This window comes from Aotus nancymaae, unplaced genomic scaffold (genome assembly GCF_030222135.1).
Source record: "Aotus nancymaae isolate 86718 unplaced genomic scaffold, 86718_ANA_hifiasm-v0.15.2.pri h1tg000010l, whole genome shotgun sequence".
Lineage (NCBI taxonomy): Eukaryota > Metazoa > Chordata > Mammalia > Primates > Aotidae > Aotus > Aotus nancymaae.
In genome coordinates this window covers 77274306-77296729 of record NW_026988421.1, presented here as the reverse complement: position 1 = coordinate 77296729, position 22424 = coordinate 77274306, and the positions used below count along the sequence as shown (strand labels likewise).

Here is a 22424-nt window from a genome sequence, read left to right as displayed (position 1 = left end):
ACTCAAGAGAAGGGCAGTTAAACCCTGTGCTCAAATTGCACTATCTTACCCAAAGTCCTATGAAAGAAAAATTTTGTTACATATTTTAAACGATATAGAGTGCATATATCTCCTAGGTAAACCTTGGAGTCTCTAGGTTAAGTCTTCCTGTTTGAATGTTTCCACTTTCCCAGAGCAGGCTCAGGTGGACTCTGGAATTTGTGGGAGGCAATAAAGCACTTCTTACATATACCAGGGACAGTAGCTTGCTTTTAACCTTCACTCTGGCCAAGCTCTGGTCCTGATACATCATCTAAGGTACACGATAGGTGTTTGCCTTGGACCCCGCTCTTGCAGAGTCACTATTCTGCAGAAACCAGCTTTGCTTCTCATGCTCAGGAGCACCTGTGCAGCAGTTCACTTCTCAGGGCCCTGGAATGTAAATCTTGTGAAGACAGGATCTGGGCATGTTCTGTTCTTTGCTGTGTCTCTCTCAGCCCCATATCAGTGTCTGGCACGTGGTAAGTGCCCAGCACTTACTGAAAAATGAATGAGTACAATCAGGAATTACGGCCTAGATACTTTTCATCTTGTGTTTTGTGAAGGTGTTGTTTGCCCACAGCACATGGAAGATTTTAATGGATTTTTTCACCTTTAGCTATGACACACTGTGGTATATATTTTAATATAAATGGATAATTAAGATAAAATTATAAATCAATCTATAAAGAAATTGACATCTTGTTTTAATTAAGAACTCTCTTGCCTATCAGTCTTCTCAATAACTGTGTGCTCTAGTCCTTATGAAACTGAAGGCTGACCTGATTAAGCCAGCCAAACTTAACCTGCCTTGCTTGCTTTTAACTGTTTACTTCTAGTTGATCTTAAAACTTTATAGCTAAAAGTCATGTAGCCAAACAATATGTAACTCAACTTCCACTAGCTTCCTTACAGATAATATATCTGATGTGTATGTCACTATGATAATGCTTGCTTTAACTTGTTTTTCAGGAGCTAGGGAACAACTCTTGTCTGGTTTCAACTCATTGAAACCACACACCCTTCAACTGGGCCTGTGCAAATGCCTAAAAGGTGACCTTTTGACATCAGAGGGCCAAAAACTCCTTCCTCAGATCATGGGAACACCACCATTTTCTGAACATGCGTTCTGTGAAGAGTCATGACTCCCAGCTACACTTGCAAAGACCAACGATTATATCATCTTTCCCCACCGCCAATCACCTTTCCCCGTGCCTGGACCACCTTACTCCTCTGTCCCACAAATATCCCTAAAACCCCATCTTCAGTGAGGTGTAGTGGAGACCTTTTCTCCCATTTCCTCACTTGGCTGCCTCATGAATAAACTCCCTTTTGTAAAACTCATATCAGTGATTGGCTTACTATGTGTGGGCAGAATAAGCTTGGTTTGGTATCACTTATTAATCTAATAGTCCATGGACAAATAGTGAGTGCTCACTCTAATTAAAGTTGCTTGGTAGGCTTTATTATATAATCTTGCAGCTCAATGAAATTATTCTGTCTAATTCAAGGAAACTTGAGTTGGTATACATTCCTCCTCAGTCTTAGTGAGATACTTCAGAACTTGGGTTTGGTTCAATCTTGGAAGCTCCTAGTTTTCAATGATGTAAACTCAAGGAAATCACTGAGAAATTCCTGTTTTTATTTTATTTCTCCTCTGCTGCTGTTACTCTGTCTACTTTTATTCAATTTCCCAGGACTTCTTGCCTAAGGATGTCAGTATCCTTCTGAAGAACACTCAGGAGAACCGTATGTGAAGGAGGAGACAGAGTGGAAAACTCTTTTTTGGTAGAGATGTACCTGTGGTGGATAGAATTTCTAAAAATGGTACTCAAGATTCCGTGATGGAACCTGTGACTATGAAGAGATAGTATTCCCATGGCTCTGTATGTTATATAGTGCAGGTGATCTCGGAAAAAGGGAGATTATTTGGGTTGACCCAATCTAACCATAAGTCCTGAAATGCACAAAGCTTTCTCTGGTGTGACAGAAATTCTTTGCTTGATCAAAGATTAATCAGCCTCCTGAATCTTCTTTTAGGCCCATCTATCCATTTCCTTATAAAATTCACTTTTAGGAAGAACCCTGCTAAGTCAATTTAGCAAGAACTCCCCACCCTCGATATCTGATTGGACTCCTATCCTCACCATCTCCCAGGTGATGTCTGTCTTCAGAAAGAATCCTGTTAGGTTGATTCAGCCAGAATTTCCTTTACCCCTGATGTTTCTACTTCGTAATTTCTCATCCACTGTTCCCACCCTGCTCCCCAGCTATAAATTCCCATTTGCCCATGTTGTATTCAAAGATGAGTCCAATATCTCTCCACTGGAAAACTCATTGCTGCAGTCCCCACATCTGTTGTGGTGGCCCCGAATAAAGTCTGTGTGACTGTGCTTTAACATGTGTCATTGAATGATTTTTTCTTTAACAGAAGAAAGCAGAAGGAAACACCAGGTATAAAAAGCAAGTCTTCAAAGCACTGTTGCTGGTATGAAGATGGAGGTGAGCATTTGAGAAGGAGTGTGGGCGGTGTATAGGGGCACAGCATGGCTCCAGCTGACAGCCAACCGGGAAATGAGGGCCTCAGCCCATCGCCACAGGAGCTGAATTATACCAGCACCCTGAATGAGTGTGAATTGGTAAAAACAAATTCTCTCCCAGAGCCTCCACAGAAGGGCCCAGCTTGGTCACATCTTGGTTTCTGTCTCGTGAGAGCCTGAGTATAGAACTTAGCAGAGCCCTCCTGAACTGGACTTCTGACCTACAAAAGTGTGAGCTAAGGAAAACAAGTTTTGTTTTTTGCTGCTAAACCTATAGTAATTTTTTACACTAATGGAAGAAAAGTAATACACACTATTTTATGTGTAATTAAGTTCTAAATAGAACAGGTAAATGGAGTCCTGAATATCCTATTTTAAAAAACTAAATTAGAAGGTGGACTCCTTTGTGCCATAAAGACTCTTTACATCACGAAAGGATGAAAAGGTCCCTTTAAAGAGCACTTATGGAGTGTTTGTTGACAGATCATTACTTGCTTAACAGAGGAAGAAACTGAAAGCTGAAGTTTTCTAAGCTATTGCTGGCTAAATAGCGATCAGATCAGAAACGAAGATAGCGTATGAGATTATAATAATAACAAGTGGACATTTCCACATCTATTCCAGTTTTTTTCCACTTTACATGACTGGACATGAAAATTTCAGAATCTACACCCAACATCCTTTCAAGCCATATCTAGCTGAGGCAGGAAACGGCAGCTCAGGAGACCTTAGAACTACAAAGAAGAGACAAGGAATTCTTGCCTTTGGGTTCTTTTCTCCCAACGCTTTTGCCTTTTAAAGATTGCTAACATTGAACTTTTGACCAGAGTTGCAAAGAGGGAGAAGAATTATCAAGAAACTCAGGAGTTAAAATGAAAAATCCCAATAACAAGACTCTTGATTCTGAGGAAGAGAAAAGGGGGACCCTTTGTCAGTCCTCTGCTTTCAGGACCACACCAGGCCTACTTGACTATGACCTCATTAAATTCTGCATGAGGTGCAATTTGCCCTGACGTTTCAGGTAAATAAACCGAGGTTCCAAGATGAAAACCAATTTGTTCAAGTTTATGAAACATTTAAATAAAGGGCAGACTCAGTTTGGTTCCCAAGCTCATGACATTTCTGTTATAAAGGTGCCTCTCCAGACATCTGCAGAATTGGACTGCTGATGTTGAAGAAAAGTAACAAAATCAACATTAGAGCAAGAGCAATTCTATCTTTGTCACAGTGACCTTAGGGCTTAGAGCTCAGACCAGGCTGCAACAAATTCAAGATTTTGACTAAAAGATTCCTAAGTGCTTTGATACCCCCTCCTCCTATGTACATGAACAAAATTGATATTGATCCTAATAATTAGTTTTCATAATTATCCTTAATGGTTAGACTTAGGATTCAATTGATCCAGAGAGACATTAGGTGGAAGTAGCGTGTTGTCAATCAAAACCTAAGGTGGAACTAGGGAACATACATTGCTAGGATCTCCAAATGCTCTAAATTCAAATTTTACCTTCAGGATACTATTTAAAGTGTTAAAATTTATTCAAACTAGGTAAACATTCTTTTACTTTCCAAAGTAATTACAGCTTGGTGAATACTGAGCTATTCATCTTATAAGCCCAATCTTACTATATACTTCACCTGGCATTAAGTAGACACCCCCTAAGTATTTCTCGAATTAAGAGTATTGGTCTCTAGCTAACTCCAGTCCTTTCTCATAACCCCATGGGTTCCATGAAGCAATCAGTCATGCACTCACCCCTTCTCGGACTCATTAAATCATTAAATAATTAAAACCCTATGGTGAGGTTTGTTAAATTTATATTCATTTCCCTCACCCTCTTGAGTGATTTTATTTCTTTTTGTAGTTCAAATAAGGGTTTAGCATTTATTAAATGATTTCTATGTGGCACATAAATTCCCACAAAATATTTACCAATTTTGATACTGGTCTTATGCGAAAGGTTATATTTGGTGCCAGCAGGATAACTGAGCATACTGCAAACCACACATTCATGTGTTCACTTACTCATTCAACAAATATTTACTTAGTGCCAGTTGTTTGTCATACACTATGAATGCAAACACAGAGGTGATTGACACGTCTTCCATCCTTTACAGAGCCTCCAATACATGTGAGAGAGAAAGAGGAATTATAACCAAAACATTCCTCTCTAACATACAGGGGATTTCAATTAAAGTTAAAGCTTAAAACACAGGAGCAGACTCTCCCCCTCCTCTCTCCTTTTCCCACCTAAGGACAGGCTCCTTTTACAACACAATTTCTTTTTTTTTTTTTAAATGTACATGTTTTAAAAATTTAAACTAGACTTTTTTTCTATTGCTTTTTAATTTTGTGTCATCCTTGCACAGGGGCCATGCTAATCTTCTCTGTATTGTTTCAACTTTAGTGCATGTGCTGCCAAAGAGAGCATAACACGCTCAGAGACAGATCCCATAGACAGGAACACCAGAGGATCTAGGAGCAGATTTTACTCTCCCCATCAATCTACCTTCCCATATTTTCCCGCCTTTTGGAAGCCTGATGATGTTTTCTTTTTTGTCTTGTCACTATATAGGATTTATGGCTTTTTGTTAAAATATTATTTAAGCAAGGACCCTAAGCCACTGCCTTGAGAAATACTTTTGAACTGAGACCTTTCCTGCGTGATGGGTATAGCACGTGTTAATGAACTTCTGCTTGTTTTTCTCACTTGTTTAATCTGACTTTTGTTTTCAGGAGAGTGTCTCAACAGTGTCTAAGAATCTAAAAAAGGAAAGAACAGAAATTACGTTTCCTCCTTTACAATTTGGCACCCAAGGTGAGGCCAACAGAGGCATCCTGCCTGTTCCAGGACCTACAGGTAAAATCCTGGGAGAACTGGAAGATGCAGCAGAAAAGGGTAAGATTCTCACCAAGTTCAGTTTCTCCCAGGCTTCTATCTGTGGTACCTGGCCAAGAAAGATGGTAAAAAGTTTTCCTCATCCCTCCCTTTCCAGGTTCAGATTGACAGGAGGAAAACATTTACAAATAATAATAAAATTAGTTCTTTGAATCTGTGACTCTTGTAGATTTGTTTAAGTATCTATTTGGTTATTGGTCTTTAGTTTAACAAGGATGATCTTTGTTTTCCTTGTCTGTCTTTCTGCGTGGTTTGTCACAGGAGGATTACAATATGATTCTTCTTTCATCCTGTTTTACTTCTTGGGAAGCTTGGCTTTGTAAGCAGCAAATTTATTCTGTGGTCTGTGCCACCTCGAGGGTATAAATTGTCTGGCTTATGACAGGTAGCCAACTGGGAGTTCCACTAGCCCCAAAATGTCTGTTTGTCTAAATGTGCTGGCTCTCAGGAATTTGTCTTAATAGTCTCAACCTTCATTGCCTTGTTAATAATAAAAGTCTTTATTTCTTAGGCCATCTTTGGAAAAACTTCAAATCTTGAAGGGGATTGCATTTTTGCACCCTCTTTGGGGATGTAATTTTTGTGCCTGGTTATAAACCATAAAAAGACTTCCTGATTTTAAGTCACAGTTAAAAGAGGTTTACTTTGGAATTGGGACTTTTGTGTCTAGAAGATTTTTTTTGGTGTGGGGGACGGTTATCCTTCATAGTGTTTAGATGTAAATCTTAACTGTGACTTTGAAACGTGAACATCTAGGGAATTAGCTAAGCAGCATTCCAACTGAGATTAGGATTTGAAACAGAGTTAAAGTGCTTTGAACTAACCACAAAATTCTTTCCTCAGAGGGTAACTTTAGCTCAGGAGAGATACATTTATAAAAATTATTCATTTTAAACAATCAAGGTATACCTTTGATTTAAATTTTGACTTACATTTAGAGCATAATAGGAACTTTTTTGTTTGTTTTTTTTTTAGCTTTATCTCCTAAGCTAAATGGAACCATATGCTTAGAAAAATGAAATAGTTTATTAAAACATTTTAAAGACAAACAGCTTTAAACAGTGATTACACTAGACTTCTAATAAACAAATATACCCTACCTCCAAGACTCTTTCTTTTGTGTAAATTTAAGAAAGGAAAAGACAAGGAACAGGAATGTTTGGTATTTGCCCAGCTAAAATTTCATTAAAAAATTCTAAGAGCTCTATAGTCAAAAGTCACCTTAATTAAAAGCTGATATTTAGGCTCTATGTGTATGCATGTATTTTTAAGACCTCTCTTCTCTATGATAGCTTCTCAGTCAACTGAATTCCTCTCTTCTTAAACCCCTGCTAACTATATGCACTCCTTCTGTCTGTTTCTCCTCTTGGTGATAAAATTTTTGCCTCTAAGACTTGTTCTTTCATTCACGTCTGTCTGTCCTTCTTTCCTCTTGCCACCCACAGTGTGCAAGAGGAAAGATTGCAGCATTGTGTAACTAAAAAAGATTTCTAATAGCCCTGGGATCCCTGGAGGAAAACAGAAAAGGCACCACAGACTCCTCTTTTGAGGAGGAACCTCTGTTTTTCCTCATGGAACCCCAAGAGTTGTGGATAGATAGGTTCACGTCAGCTGTAAAGCTCTATTTTTTCTTTTTTAACACTGAACTCTGTGACTTCTTTGGCTTTTATATACATGCATGTGTACATTTGTAGGTGGTGTATTGTGTCTACATGTATGTATATGTCTATACATATGTTTGTGTTTGTCTACATGATACCAAATTAACTTAAAGATAAATGAGTGCTCCTAAATTAAATAAATAAGCCCAAATATTTTTCCAGTTCATGTGACTTGAGTAAATCATTTGGTAAGTAAGACTAATTTAATACTGTTGGTTTAATAAAAATTACGATGTCTTCTGAGTTTATCAGCAAAATATACATATATTTAGCTTTCAAGTTCTTGCTTTTATAATACTTGCCTAATCTAACATACAATAAAACAAAAGTGGTTAATAGAAAATTTAACTTGAGATGATGATCAGAGTTGCCTAAAGTCTCATAAAATTTTCCAAACATAATTGTTAAAATTAAATAAATAAAATATATTGAAATAAAAGTTTATATGTACAATTTTAATAATAATCATAATTTTTCATGTTAACTTTTAAAAGTTTCTCAAATCTTTTTAGTAAGTACCTTTTGAGTTTTGCTAAGCTAAATTAAATATTTGATATTCATTAAATATCTAATTTCAAAATAAAATATATTGCTAAGATATTACTAAATATGAGTGTAAGCTTATATACTATTGACTTCTTATTTCAAAGAAACAAAAGATACCTGATCTATTAGTAAATATGTCCTGTTCCACTGAAAAATGGTTCAATTAGAAAGCTTATGTTTTTAGAATTATAAAATATATATTCATAAATTGTTAGTATGTGAGTGAGTTGAAAATTATTTACTGCTTAGATTTTCACTATGAATCAAAGTTAAGAATTAAAATTCTGACTAGTATATGGTAACCAAAACTAGAACTTTAAAAGAAATAAATTATGTTTTCTTCTCTACAATTATGAGGAAAAAATAAATACTTCTATGTTGGCAAGATTCAGAGAAGAAATGTAAACACAGAGAAAGGACCTAACAGAGATAGAAGTGGGTAGGGGAATGATGTAAGGCTCTTCAAAGGAGCCAAAGCATGAGTGGAATTGTGAAAAATAAATAGGAATCATCCAGGTGGATAGGGAAGAAGTGAAGGACAAAGCATATGCTGTTGAGTGTGATATTCTAAGGGACAGATTGGGAAGCTCGGACATGGCTGACTGATGTGTGAGAACAAAGCATAAGATAGAGACAGAAAGGTCCATCTAATTCCTGGGTGCTTCTGGCTGTGCTCACACAAGGGCTGGGCAGATAACCATGGAGCCCAACAAGGTCCTGGCAGAGGAGCAAAGCTGACAGATGCCAGCTCCTGCTTGAAGTTGGGCATTGTCGCTGTAGGGTGAGGCTAGGCTTGCATGAAGCTAACCACTGTGGCTGGCCCAAAATGAGAGACAGGCCACAAGATGTGACAGGAAGAAGTGCAGACCTCTGCCACACATGGTTCATGCATGTGACTTTGGGACTAGGTTTTTCCATGATCCTCAGACATTGCCAGGAAGCCCGGGAGACCCAGCTGAGGTCAAGATGAAGTCTGGATGGGACTTGAAATAGTCCAGCCCAAGGGCCAAAAATGTGGAGAAGGGTCAAACAAATGACTGCATTTCAGGTCCTGCTGAAACTGCTGGCCCCTTAGGACCTCACTGACCTTGGCAGAAATCCAAACATGGCTTCCTTTTTGAGACAGGCAGGATCTTGACTCAAACACTGGCGGTGGACATTTGGACAGCACAGTGACCAGACATTGGAAGTGGATAAATTTGGCCTGGACAATGATTTCAGAAAAAGAAACCGGAAACCTTTTTAGCAGAACATATAAGGTTCAGTTTTTCCTACTCCACACCACTCCCAATTCCACTCTGCTCCTTTAACACATTCATCTTCCTTTCCTGACCTCAAGTAATGGAACTCCAGTAGACACCAGGTTAGCATGAGGAAGATCAAATAAAAAGAATCAGAGAAAAAGAAGTCAGGGATATGAGGGAGGCTAGGAAAAAATATTGTAACTGCCCAATGGGTTCACCTTGCCCACTCCCTAACAGTGACAATTTTGTCAAGAAGGGGATTGCAATAAAGCGTAATTCACACACAGCCGGCTGTGTGGGAGAGCAGAGTTTTATTATTACTCAAATCGGTCTCCCTGAGCATTCTGGTATCAGAGTTTTTAAGGACAACTTGGTGGTTGGGGTAAATCCATGAGCCAGGAGTACTGACTGGTCAGGTAGGAGATGAAATCATAGGGAATTGAAGCTGTCCTTTTTTTTAAATTTTATTTTTAGATGGAGTCTTGCTCTGTCACCAGGCCGGAATGCAGTGGCAGGATCTCTGCTCACTGAAAACTCCACCTCCCAGTTCAAGTGATTCTTCTGCCTCAGTCTCCGAGTAAATGGGACCACAGGCATGCGCCACCATGCCCAGCTAGTTTCTGTGTTTTTGGTAGAGATGGGGTTTCACCATGTTGTCCAGGAAGCTGTCCTCTTGCGCTGAGTCGGTTCCTGAGTAGGGGCTACAAGATCAGGATGAGCCATTTTATCCATCTGGGTGGTGCCAGCTGGTCCATCAAGTGCAGGGACTAAGTACTGATCTTAGAAGCAGTTTAGGGAGGCTCAGAATCTTGTAGCCTCCAGCTGTATGACTCTTAAAACCATAATTTTTCATCTCATGCCTAATTTGTTAGTTCTATAAAGGCAGTCTAGTCCCCCAGGCAAGAAGAATGCTTGTTTTGGGAAAGAGGTGTTACCATCTTTGTTTTAAACTATAAACTAAGTTCCTCCCAAAGTTAGTTCAGCCTATGCCCAGGAATGAACAAGGACAGCTTAAAGGTTAGAAGCAAGATGGAGCTAGTTAGGTTAGATCTCTTTCACTGTTTCAGTCATAATTTTGCAAAGCCATTTTCAACATGGTCACTAAGTAGAGAGGAAGACATAGACAGCCTGATGTCATAGAAGTCTGACGTCGGGAATTGATCGGGCAAGATGCACATTTAAAGCATCCGTTGGGTGCAGCACTGAACAAAATCAAATCAGATCTTGTTTAGTGACTGTTCTAGAAAAGCAATCCCTGTGGCATCACCAGGAATTTGAGATATAAGGACTAAGTTCAGTAGAGTCAATTTGCTTTATTTTATTCTCTTCACTAGGACTTTCATTATATGAATTTGGGATTTTGTGTATGTGGTCCAGAACCAAGTCTAAAGGAAGAATACTGGTTATTTTCCATAGGTTTCTATTTCTGCTCCTTTCACGTAAAGCTTTACATCCACTTTCCCCAACTTGGGCCTAGTCTGTTCTGTACCTTTCAAACTCCACTCCCTTCCCTAGGACAGCTTCCTGCTGCTTTTGTTCAAGGCCAAGGTAATTTGAGCCATTTCTGAAAACTTTTATCCATTTCCCTATCCAGGACATTTGGCCGCTTTGCTTGACAGCTGACACAGCTTGTGTGAAGCGCAGGCTTTCCTTCCTCCTGGTTCAAGGGCATAAAGGGAGAGCTTCCTAACATCTGACAATGGGAAAAAATTTGCAAAGATTACTCACCAGCAGCCTCAGGGGTGAGGGATTGTCTGATTATAGTGCCTGGGGGAGTGAGAGGGCAGGTGCTCTAAAACTTCCCTAAACTCTCCTAACTTATTAGGAGTCATTTTTTCTCCCCTCTGAGTGGGAGGGAACTGAGAATAATGAAGGAAGCTGTACGTTTGTAAAAATTCTACCGTTTACCCTACATCTACAGATTCTCTCTGTGAGATCAAGCCCATGGAATCAAAACTCTCCCAAGAAAGCCTATATTTTCACTCTCCTTTTCCCAACTATTCTTTCACAGTTGGCTTTCTGGATAAGAATGATCCCTAACATCTGTAAAATAATTTCTCCTCACAACACTGTAAGGCTCTCTTAAATCTGTAGAAGGTTTGCGTATTCATTTTCTCATTTGATCCTTACAACTGCCATGTATAACCATGCTACTGATGACAGAAATCATTTAATTCTTCTTCTGTTCCAGGTACCACCCTGGAGGTTATTTACGCCACTAAATTTGATTCATTCAAACCCTATCATGGAGAAATTTTATTAATCCCACATTTTAGATGTGGAAACTAAAATCTAGATATGCACATAGATGGCTCAGGCAAGGGCATCCAGCATTTCAAGGTCATTTAGTTTTTCTATTATAGAGCCAGGACCAATGATTTAAGTGCCCTGCCTCATCATCTTGTGTTGTTATATTATACCAGATTGCTGCAAACCTAACATAGAACAGCATTTCCCAAACCATAAAAATGTGTTTATGAATCACCTGCAGATTTTGTTAAATGCAGACTCCAATTCAGTAGGTCTGGGTGAGGCCCACACATTTGCATATCAAACAAGCTCCTGGCTGAGGCTGATGCTGAGGGCTCAGGGACCACAGACTGTGTAACAAGGCATTAGGAGATCTTGGTTGCAACTCTAATTTCTTCAGTTCCTATTTTGAGATTTAAAAAACACTTTCAAAAGAGACATTTTTGCCACCTGATCCTCACCTTGCTGGTTCTGACCATCCTGCAAGCAACTGCTTTGAATGGACAGGTGAGCTGACGTTTAAAGGCAAAGCATGATCCCTGAGCTAGGGCCTGGAGAACCTCCAAGAATCTGCATTGTGGAGTGTCAGAATTCTTCTTTCTGGGAGCTAAGGAAAGCATTGCTTATAGAAAAAAAGTCCAGGGCCCTTGGTCTCAAAGGCAGCTTTACTTAGTTTGGGAGAAATATGAAGCTGAGGAAGAGATGTATTTTATTTCAAAGGATGCAATTTTTTTTTCCCTCAGATTATCAAAGCATTGCATACCGTTTGGAAATCATTTGCAAGATATATGAACTAACAAAAACACTGTTTAACTCATTCAAGAGCTCAACATCTAGCAATAACCACTATTTACCACTGTTATGTATTTACAGTGAGTTTTTAAGCTAGAAGAGACATCAACTGGTAGATAAAACAGTGGAGATGATGCTGCGCTTTTAGATTTATGTGCTGTGATTGGTTTAACATTCTGTCAGAAGCATCACCTTGGGTTATTAAGAATTCTCTGTATGCCTAATTTTTGATGGTGATATAATTTTCCATTGTTTATCCCCATTATAATTTCCTTAACTGTTCCCATATCACTGTTTGTTCAAGTTTTTTCTAAGTTTTCATTGTCATGATCAATGTTGAAATAAATCTCAGTTTAAATTTTTTTATTACTGCCTTAAAATAAACCCCTAGGAGTGAACTTAGTGGAGCAATGGTCTTAGGCATTTTTAACATGTTTGTTCCATATTGCCAAGTTTATTTTCAGAAATATTGTTTTCTAGAAAGGAATTTGTTTTTCTCCAAGAAGTGTCCCCGGATCTGGAGCCTGAGCCCATCCTGAGAGCCTTCCTCCTCAGGGAAGCTAGCACCGTGTCTCAGCTATTTGCTTTGCAATTGTTTTCCTAGTCTTTCCTTCCTCTCATTATCAGAAACGTGGCAGTGGAGGACCAATTTGGTTCCTAATGCACTCTTACTAATTGCACCGTATGTTACACATTTGGGTCACGGCAAATTTGAATTCTCTTTGTGTGTCTTTGGTAAAGAAAATGAAAATGATTCAAGAGAGAAGTGGATCATGCTGTGGGAAGCCCACTCCTGACACCTCCTCTTGCACCCTCCATCCTTGTAGACCACCAGGACATGTGCAGAAGGAGACTGGGAAAAAGACTCACTCAATATTGCCTTTTTGGTCCATTTTGCTAGTCTGACAACTTAATTGCAGTTAAGCTTAACTGAAATTCAATTGCCTGTGATTTAATTGTGGGTGCTTCCACACCCCCAGGTTCAGTTTTGTTGTTGTTCAAAGTCATGTGTCTTTACATGTGAATACCATGGCCTATTCAAGATTCCGTGACCTGTATCACCTGGATGCCTCCTGTATTATCCTGGTGTTGCTATTTTTGTGCAGAGTCTTGTATTGAGCATGAGTCGGGGCATATTACTGAGGACCCCACAGAGCCCATGGTCTGCAATAAAGGAGAAGCATTTAGGAGACTTAGGTACAGTGATACAGATTCCAAATCTGAAATGAGCGAGGAGGAGGCATGGGGAAAAAGATGAGCCACAAATCCAGAGGACAGACTCCAAGTGGTGAGAGGAAGATCCTAAAGCACAAATCTGATAATCTCTCAGTTTGATCTCAGACTTAGTTCAGACAGAGCCCAGATCCTACACTAAGCCTGGATCTTGGTCACAACCTAGACTCACCCCCAGGCTTATTGAGACCTGACATAAGCACATGCCAACTCAGCTTGTGGCCACTGGAGTAAAACACTACCTGGCAACTGTCTAAGCCTGAATCCTAATGAAGAATAATCCCATTTTTCCATTCAAGGAATATTTACTCAGTACCTACAGAGTGCCTTATTCCAGGTCAGTCTCTGACTTTGAAGCCTTACCACCTCTTCTCAACATTAGTGTGAAATTCAGTGAGAAACTACATATGCCCAGTTAGTTAGTTCTAAAACCATCCTCGTAAAATGAGTAAAATCAATTGCCAGGTGTTTAAAACCCTGGTCCAGGACCCCTCAGGGAGGTAGATTTGAGGTTCTTCCTGTCTTTTCATTTGGCTGCCCAGTGATTATGAAACTCTTTCTCTGCTGTAACTCCTGCTGTTTCAGTGTACTGATCTGTTATTGCACACTGAGCAGATGAGCCTGCTGGTCACATAACAGCTCTGTTACTCAGCAGTCACCATTATGTACCCTCACCACAGCCTGAGCCCTCCTAACCCCAGTCATGGCTAGGGGGACAGTAGTCTTCTTAGAGTGTGGAGAGAGGTTCTGTAGGACTTTCCAGCAGTCTTGGTAAAGGCTTGTTTCCACAGGCCTTGTACATATTGTTCTCTGGGTCTCATAGCTGACACATCCTGCTGAGTTACCCCCGCAGCTTTGGTTTCTGGCCCATCCCCCTTTTTCTTCATGTTTATCTCAGAGGAAGCACTGAAACTTCTGGAGAAAGCCTTTCTTCAACTTCCCTCCACTCACAAAGCTACTTTCTTTAAACTCAGATGTTCTAAGTGTAGAGAGGATGGCCCCTCTGGAGTCAGGAATAGGACATTTTCTTGCCTCTTCCAAAGGCAATCATATTTTTCTTTGACACTGGACAGAGCTCTGCATCCCTGACCTGTGGCAGAATGTGGGTGGAGGTTGCTACCTATTAGTGACTCTAAGTGACTATTTCTGATTCACTCAGCTGGTGGTGTTAGGCTCCTAGTGGCACAGGAAGGTATGATGTCATTGGTCTGGCATCCTCCTTCAAGGGAAAGTATGTGGGCATTCTGAACATTACTATTCTGTATGTCTGCCAATCTGGCACTCTCCTATCAGTCACCAACCTTCAGAGTACATGAGCATTGCCCGGTAACTCAAAAGTGATTCTGGATTCTGAATAAGCTCTCAGTGATCAGATCTCACTGGGAGTGCATCTACAGGAACTGCCCATCTCTCTCAGAGATACAAGGGTTAGCAGACATTGATATATCCTTTTTTACTTTGCAGAGAACTCGGCCAGCAGAACCCACCAGGATAGGACCCTTTTTATGTTAATGTTAGGGTGCACAAAACAATTCCCCAAAATATAGTGCTTGGGTATTCTGAGTGCTTTTGATAATTGAAAGGGCTCAGATATAAACTTCAGAACCATGGTTTCTCTCTGACCCTTTTCACACCTCCCTGTCTCTCTCAGCCTTTTTCCTGAAGCACTTGGAAGGGAGTAAATCTGGAATTTCCTTACGTGGTTAACAACACTTCTTTTCCAAAAGTAATGCAATTGTCTTAAGACTTCCTCCCTAAGAATCTCATCAAATGACCAGGAAAGATCAACCACCTGAGAAGAGAAGAGACTGTAAGTCATCACCACACCCAGACGTCATCTGCTTTTCTGAGAGCAGCTCCAAGAGATTGCTTGGAGGACTTTATGTGCAAAATAAAACAATCTTTGTTCCTGTACAGCTCCACCTCTCACCTTCCAGTAATGTCTGATTCCCACTACCTGGGTCCATTCATTCTTTCCAATGATTGACTGCTCCTCAAAAGAATTGTCTATATTTTCCATCTGTTCCCTCTTTTATGAAGAAACTTTCATACTACACTGGCTTTTTTGGGTGATTACTCTGTGATTCCCCACTGTACAAGTTAATAAATTTGTATGCCTTTTCTCTTATTAATATGCCTTTTCTCAATTTATTTTTCAGTGTACCTTCAGAGGGTGAAGGAGAACTGCTCCCATTGCCCCTCATTAACAACAGACTGACAGATTCATGGAGATTAGTCATTAGGAGGGAAGGATTGTTGTTTCCTTTTTACAAAAGAATGGAAAGTTCATTTCACTTGATTCTTGATACAGCTGTTTTAAGTCAGTACAATTATCCCTATTTACCTGATTAAGAAACTGAAGCTCAGAAAACACTAAGAAAATTACACATGCTCACACAGTTACCAACATAGCTGAAATCTGAGTGGACAATTTCTGCACTCAAATGACCACGTTCTGGCACACAGAAAAACCACAAATCCGTATTTGTGGAATGCAAGAATGAACATCAATTTGTATGTTTCAGTGAAACATGCTAACTGAGTCTTCCCCCTTTGTCCCCACCTGGGATGCCTAGAACTTCGGAGCAAGATGGACTCTTACAAACTCCTCCCACCAAATCAGTATCCATTCTTCATAGACTGAGAAACCAAGGTCCAGGATGGGGTTGCTTTATGTGGCAAGCAGATTAGCAACAGGAAAGCTTTTCCAGACAGAGGCGATGTGATACAAGCAAAAAGAAAAAAAAAAGGTTTACAGGTTTACACCATAGACACATTTCTTAACCTCCTTCAAACTTCTCTGTTCTTTTATTTGTAAAATGGGAATAATAATACTTGCCATCCAGGGTTCTGGAAAGAATTAAGTGAAAGTGTATTTCTGAAACATCTGTCACTGTGCCATAAAGGTTTAAAGAAGAAATGCTCCACCTTGCAGAATGAGTCTAAAATCTACAAGTGTGAAACCATATGAAGTCCCTGTATACTCCATCTCCCATTTCCCTACCCTCTTCCTACCTGTGCCTCCTTCAGCAGCCCCCTGGATGAGAAGGTCTGGGAGCCCACCTGCCCTCCACTTCCCTGTCTGTCTATTCCCCACCATGAGCACATGTGGCTTATGTTCAATGCCCAGGAACCCTCTTCTTTCTGCCACTCTCTGCTTGTCCAAACTGTTTCCCATCTCAGAAAACACCCATTTGACCAATTCAATGCCCATGGGGCTCTTAATTCATCTTCTTCATTGTTTCTTCTATCACTGGTGGCTCACTAGTAGCTGAATACCAGCAGTTGTGGAGTGTTTTATCTGAGGGATTGTCAGTCTTTCAAGCCAGAGCTTTCTTTCCCAGCACAACTGAGTACAAGCCTCAATTAATGACAGTAACAGTCAACATGTGCTTCCCCTCTGACAGTTCCCATTCTAGCATATTCTAGAACGACTCATAGAATGTGGAAGACAAAGGGAGGGAAAGATTTAGCATCTTCTGCTTGTATATTCCTTTTCTTGTTTCTCACCCCAAATGCTCACACACACACTACCTGACACCCAAACACACACACCTCACATATTTGTAGGCACACACACATAAACTCACACTTTGACCTCAGTAAAACAGAGCGCTGGCTGACCCCATCCCACCACAGCAAAGCCTTGTGACTGGTTTCTTCTAAGCACCTTCTTGAGAGTCTCTGTTGTTATGAACTCAGGTTTTTACCCATGCTCTAATTTATTTAAACAATTCAGTCTAACATTGTCATTTCTGGGTACTCAAAGACTTCTGCTAATTACTTGGCACATTCTCTCTGATAGAAGTCTTTCTACAGTGGCATGGGATACCCGTGGTGAAGAAGAGGGGGACAAAGCAACACAGAGGTCCTGATGTTGGAGCTGGAGAGAAGATCTGAGACTAAATGCTTCCCAGAAACTTTGTTGATACTTGCTTTAAACACAGGCCAGTTCCAAAGCTACACAAGTTGCATCTGACAGAGCATACTTCATTTCCCCTACATGGAACAGTCTCTCAGTTGTTCTCAGTTGCCTCAGAGACAATAGAAAAGGGAGTCTGGGGAAAATCAGATTACATCTGATTTCATTTCTTTCTCACTTTCATGGATCATAGGTTTAGGTTATTTTAAGAATTGCCACTGAGGAAGAAAAGACAAAGAATTCAATACAATCACACTAGTAACATGACTGAATAGGTCTGTAAAAATGTCTTCCCATTGTCCTTCCTCCCTCCTTTCTTCCTGTGCATCCGTCTCTCCTTTCTAGGTCACAATCTAGATACTGAGGAGAAGATACTAGGAAGGAACTAGGTGTCATTCACAAGACCACCAGGATGTGTAGTAGAAAGGAGAGCTTTATTGGCAATAGCAGTTTGCAGACCGAGAAGAGAATCTTTGGCTGGTACTAAAGCTGCTTTCTCTTTGAAGAGGGGAAGGATAGTTTGGGTTTTATGGCTCAGAGGGCCAGTATCATACATATTCAGCAGACTGTGGAGAAAGCGATACATATTTATGAGAGAAGCCAAGTGCATGCAAAACAGGTAAACCTGTATGTAACATACATCCCATGTTCACTTTAGGGCAGGATTTTAGCATTGAAATGGGGTGGAATTTGGCTCTTTACAAAAAAAAAAAAGAGTGAATTATAAGACTCAAAGACAATTTGCATGCAGCATCTATAAGCTACTGAAGCTGGCTTAAGTTCTGCAATTGCTTATCAGAAAAGAATGTTTGTAAGGCTGGTGCTCTGTCTAATCAGAGGTGTAGCGGCCTGGGTTGTAAATCAGCCTGATAGCTCCTATTGTTGGGGAGTTTTGCAAGGGTGTGATTTTTTTCTTGCAGTCATAGGAATTAAGAAATTTGCCATCCCAGTCTGGCCCTGAATGCTCGATCCATGGGTAACTTTTGTTTTCATAACCTCAGGGCCTGTCTTAGTTGATAAAGCAGTGTCTATTTTGGTCTTTCAGATCACACAGGTACTGAGGATAAGGAGAGAGTCAAGGGCAACACCCTCCCCTAGTTCACAGGCCACTTGGCAGAGGGAACAGCATAGAACAGACCCAGTTTCAGATCAGAGCTCTTCCAGTGACTGCAGGTTAACACTAACAAGCCCTTCTCCTCGCTATGCCTCAGTTTTCTCCTCCATCATTACTCCCCCATAATCAGTGCTATTGAAAAGTGAAGCCCTGATGGAAACAGAACACACAAGGAAGAGAGTAGATTGCAGCAGACAGGATTATAGCAGACAAGACTAAATTTTAAGATTGTTCAGTCTTCATTCTTTGTTTTGGCATATTTGTTTTTAATGTTTTCTTCTAATACGCAAAATAAAAGCTTATCCTGGAAACATTATTCAAAAAGATAATAGTTCACATTTACTAAGTTCCTACTTGGTTGCTAAGCCCTTAGCAAAGTAAATTACACATTTTATTGCCGTTGAGTCTTGGAGTGATTTAGTTACTGATGTGGCAGGGCAAGAAAGTGGCACACCAAGATTTTAACCGAAGAATTAACTTCAGAGCATAGAATCTTAATTATTAACCTATTTTGCTATGACAAGGGGGGTCAGTTAATCCCACTGTAAATTAATATTTGTTAGCATGATTCCTTCTTTCTAATATTTACAACTCTTATTTTTGACCTCAATAACATTGAGTTCCACTTCCAGATAAATATTCAATAACATTGCCATCATCTTACCCTGTATCAGATTTCAAAGTTTTTTTTGTTTGTTTTTTTTTTGAGATGGAGTCTTGCTCTGTAGCCCAGGCTGGAGTGCAGTGGCATGATCTTGGCTCACTGCAACCTCTGCCTCCAGGGTCCCGGTTCAAGCAATTCTCTTTCCTCAGCCTCCCAAGTAGTTGGGATTACAGGCACGAGCCACCACGCCCAGCTAATTTTTGTATTTTTTAGTAGAGATGTGCTTTCACCATGTTGACCAGTCTGGTCTTGAACTTGTGACCTAGCGATACACATGCCTCAGCCTCCCAAAGTACTCAGATTACAGGCATAAGCCACCACGCCTGGCCAGATTTCAGTTTTAATTGTAATAGTTGTATGAAAAATTGAGGAAGTTGAAATCCAAAAATCTAGCAGTGCAAATATTCTGAGGTAAAAAGTTTCCAGGTTCTAGGAAGCCTCATAAAATCTCATATCTAGAGTGGCAGATAGGGGTTTGGCCATGACCTGATAGTCAATGGCAAGTTCTTTTGCTAAACACAGAAGGAAATCACCAAACAGTTTTAAGCAATGGAGGGGAAAGATACAATGGACATAGTTAAAATGCTCACTTAATTAAAAAAATGTTGGTAAGCCATGTGGAGTACTGAAAGCCTTGTTTGCTGCTAGCAGGGATGTAAAATGGTGCAACCATTATTGAAAACAGTATGGAAGTTACCGGGAAAGAAGGGTAATTCATTAAGTAATCACCATCATGGCCTCAGGTTTCTGCCTGGCGGGAGTTTTCTGATGACTGTGTAATGAGCTGGAGTCCAAGCAAAGAACAGTAGCATCGCCTATCAGAGGAGGCAAATATTAGGGTTTGAGAAAACCAAAGGTGCTGGAATTTAATAGACATGGACTAGAGGATAGAGAGCTGGGCAGAGGTTTCCCCATGAGTACCCATGAGTCCTGGATAAGGAGCCAGGCTGTACAAGTTTAATGAGAGATGTAGAAGATGTAGCTGCTATAGGATGGAGAATGGAACAGATATTAGAGCTCAAGCACTGCTCAGGGATGTTGGAGATATCCATCTGAGACATCTTTAGGCTTTCCCTTATGATATGGTTTAGCTGTGTCCACCTCCCCACCTCCATCTCACCTTGAATTGTAGCTCCCATAATCCCCATGTGTCATGGGAGGGACCCAGTAGGAGGTAATTGAATCATAGGGGCAGGTTTTTCCTGTGCTGTTCTCACGATACTGAATAAATTTCATGAGAACTGATGGTTTTATAAAGGGCAATTCCCCCGCACTTGCTCTCTCGCCTGCCAACATGTAAGATGTGCCTTTGCTCCTCCTTTGCCTTCCACCATGATTGTGAGGCCTCCCCAGACATACGGAACTGTGAGTCCATTAAACCTCTTTCCTTTATAAATTACCCAGTCTCAGGTATGTCTTTTTAGCAGTGTGAGAATGGACTAATATCCCTTATAGGAAAAGATTAAATTTTTAGTAAGTTTTACTTTATATCTCTTTAACAAAGTCTGAAAACAAACTTTAACAAGATTCTGAAAAAGAGACAGTGTTTGGAAGTTGAATCTTGCCAAGTTAAAGAAGACATGAAAACAGATCTGACTTTCAACAGATCTTCCATAGTAAGACATAAGAAAACCTTCTCAGTTGCAGTTTGAACAGCAAGTAGCCAAACTACTTACTAGAACAAAAGCCAACACAACAATGTCTAGTAGGAAATCAAAAATTGCTGAATGTAGAGAAAACTAGTCATGGTGGAAAAAAGTCAATAGAGATTGACCACAAGATGGTCTTTAAATTATATTTAAGAAGGGTGTGCAGAAACACACACACACACACACACACACACACACACAGTAAAGCAGCTACTATAAAGTGCTGGAAGAACATAAAGAAATTTGTTTAAGGAATTAAATAAAATATTATATTAATGAGTAAGGCATTCAGAAATCACCACAGAGAAATGGAAACTATGACAAATAACAAAATACACATTTTGGAATTCATTGCAGGAAAAATTTATTGAATGGTCAGATCAGCAGATTGAAGGTAGAGAAAAAGGAGCAATCAAACTTGACTCAAAAATCTAAAGAAATAATCTAATCTAAAGAAGAGATAAAATAAAGGTAGGAAAAAAAACTATCAACAGAGCCTCAGGGGTATGTGAGTCAATATAATATTGTCTGATGTGTGTAAATAGGATTTCTATAAGAAGACTAGATCAATAATGATACAAAAATGCTTGAAATACAATAACTGAAAAGTTACAAAATGTGATGAGAAACATTGGCTTACAGATATAAGAAGCTTAATGAACTCCTAGATGAATACAGTGAAAACTGCTTCAAAGTGCATTACAGTCAACCTACTGAAAACCTAAGAGAAAGAGAAGATATTGCAAGTATCCAGTGAAAAAAAGTCACATTATGTACAGAAAAGCAAAGATGAGAATGACCAATAACTTCTTATCAGGAAGAGAGCAGGCGAGGGTACAATGGAATGACATCCTTAATGTGCTTGGGTGGTGGAAGGGTCAGCCAACCCAGAATTCTATACATACTAAAAGCATCATCTAAAAATGAAGGGTTAATAAAGGCATTTGATAAATAAAACTGAGAGAATTTGCTACTAGCAGTCTTGCAATGGAAGAAATTCAAAATATTCTTAAAGTTGAAAAATGGTATCAGAAGGAAATTTGGATATATAGGAAGCAACAAAAATTGAAAAGAAGCAGTTACACACAAAAGACTATGCATTTTGCTGCTAATAATTTCTATAAATAATAACTGTTTACAATGAAGATATTATATATAAAAACAATTTTACAACAAAAATATTAACATTATAAAGTAGAATTTATTATGGTGTAGAAATAAAAAGTGGCACAATAGCACTAGAGAAAGGGGTTGTGTACATATAATTTTACTGCTTTTTAGTTATTACATTTGAAAAGTGATAAGTGGGAGGTGTGAAGAGCACAGTGGAAAGTGAAAGCAGCAGAAGAGGAAAATGTCAGGTGTGAAGTGGAAACATTAATCCATCTAGATACTGGAAGTTAAGTACAGATCGTTAGCCCTAGAGCAACTATGAAAAAATAATGAAAGAGATATTGCTGAGAAGTTAATAGAGGACATAAAAGATATGATTGTATTCGAGTATCACTCCCCCACCCCAAAAAAAGAGGCAAAAAAAAAAAAAAACCCACAAAAAAACAGAAGAACAAAAGCAAAAGACAAAAATGGAAAACAAATAGCAAGATTGTGGACTTAAACCCAAAGGATAGGAATAATTGCATAGAATATACATGGACAGAAGGCATGGAACATAAACAGTCTAAATAAATGGTGGAGCATCTCAGACTGGGAAAAAAAGCAAGATCCATCTCTGCTTCTTACGAGACATGAAGAAATTCCGGATTAATGAATTCTATTTGAGGAAGGAAGAATTCTAGTCCTAGACAACTCTTCTAGAAAGTAGAGTGGGAGCAAATCCTGTCTTTCTAATTTTATGAATGCAGCATTGGCAGACATACATTATTGAACAAGA

At 39.5% G+C, this 22424-nt stretch overlaps 1 non-coding gene across 1 annotated transcript; it reads right to left on the bottom strand.

Moving 5' to 3' along the window:
- Positions 1–4882: 4882 nt before the first annotated feature.
- LOC135274046 (U6 spliceosomal RNA) lies at positions 4883–4990 on the bottom strand. Its single transcript, XR_010341862.1, has one exon. It is a non-coding gene; the product is annotated as a U6 spliceosomal RNA (small nuclear RNA).
- Between the last annotated feature and the right edge of the window lie 17434 nt (positions 4991–22424).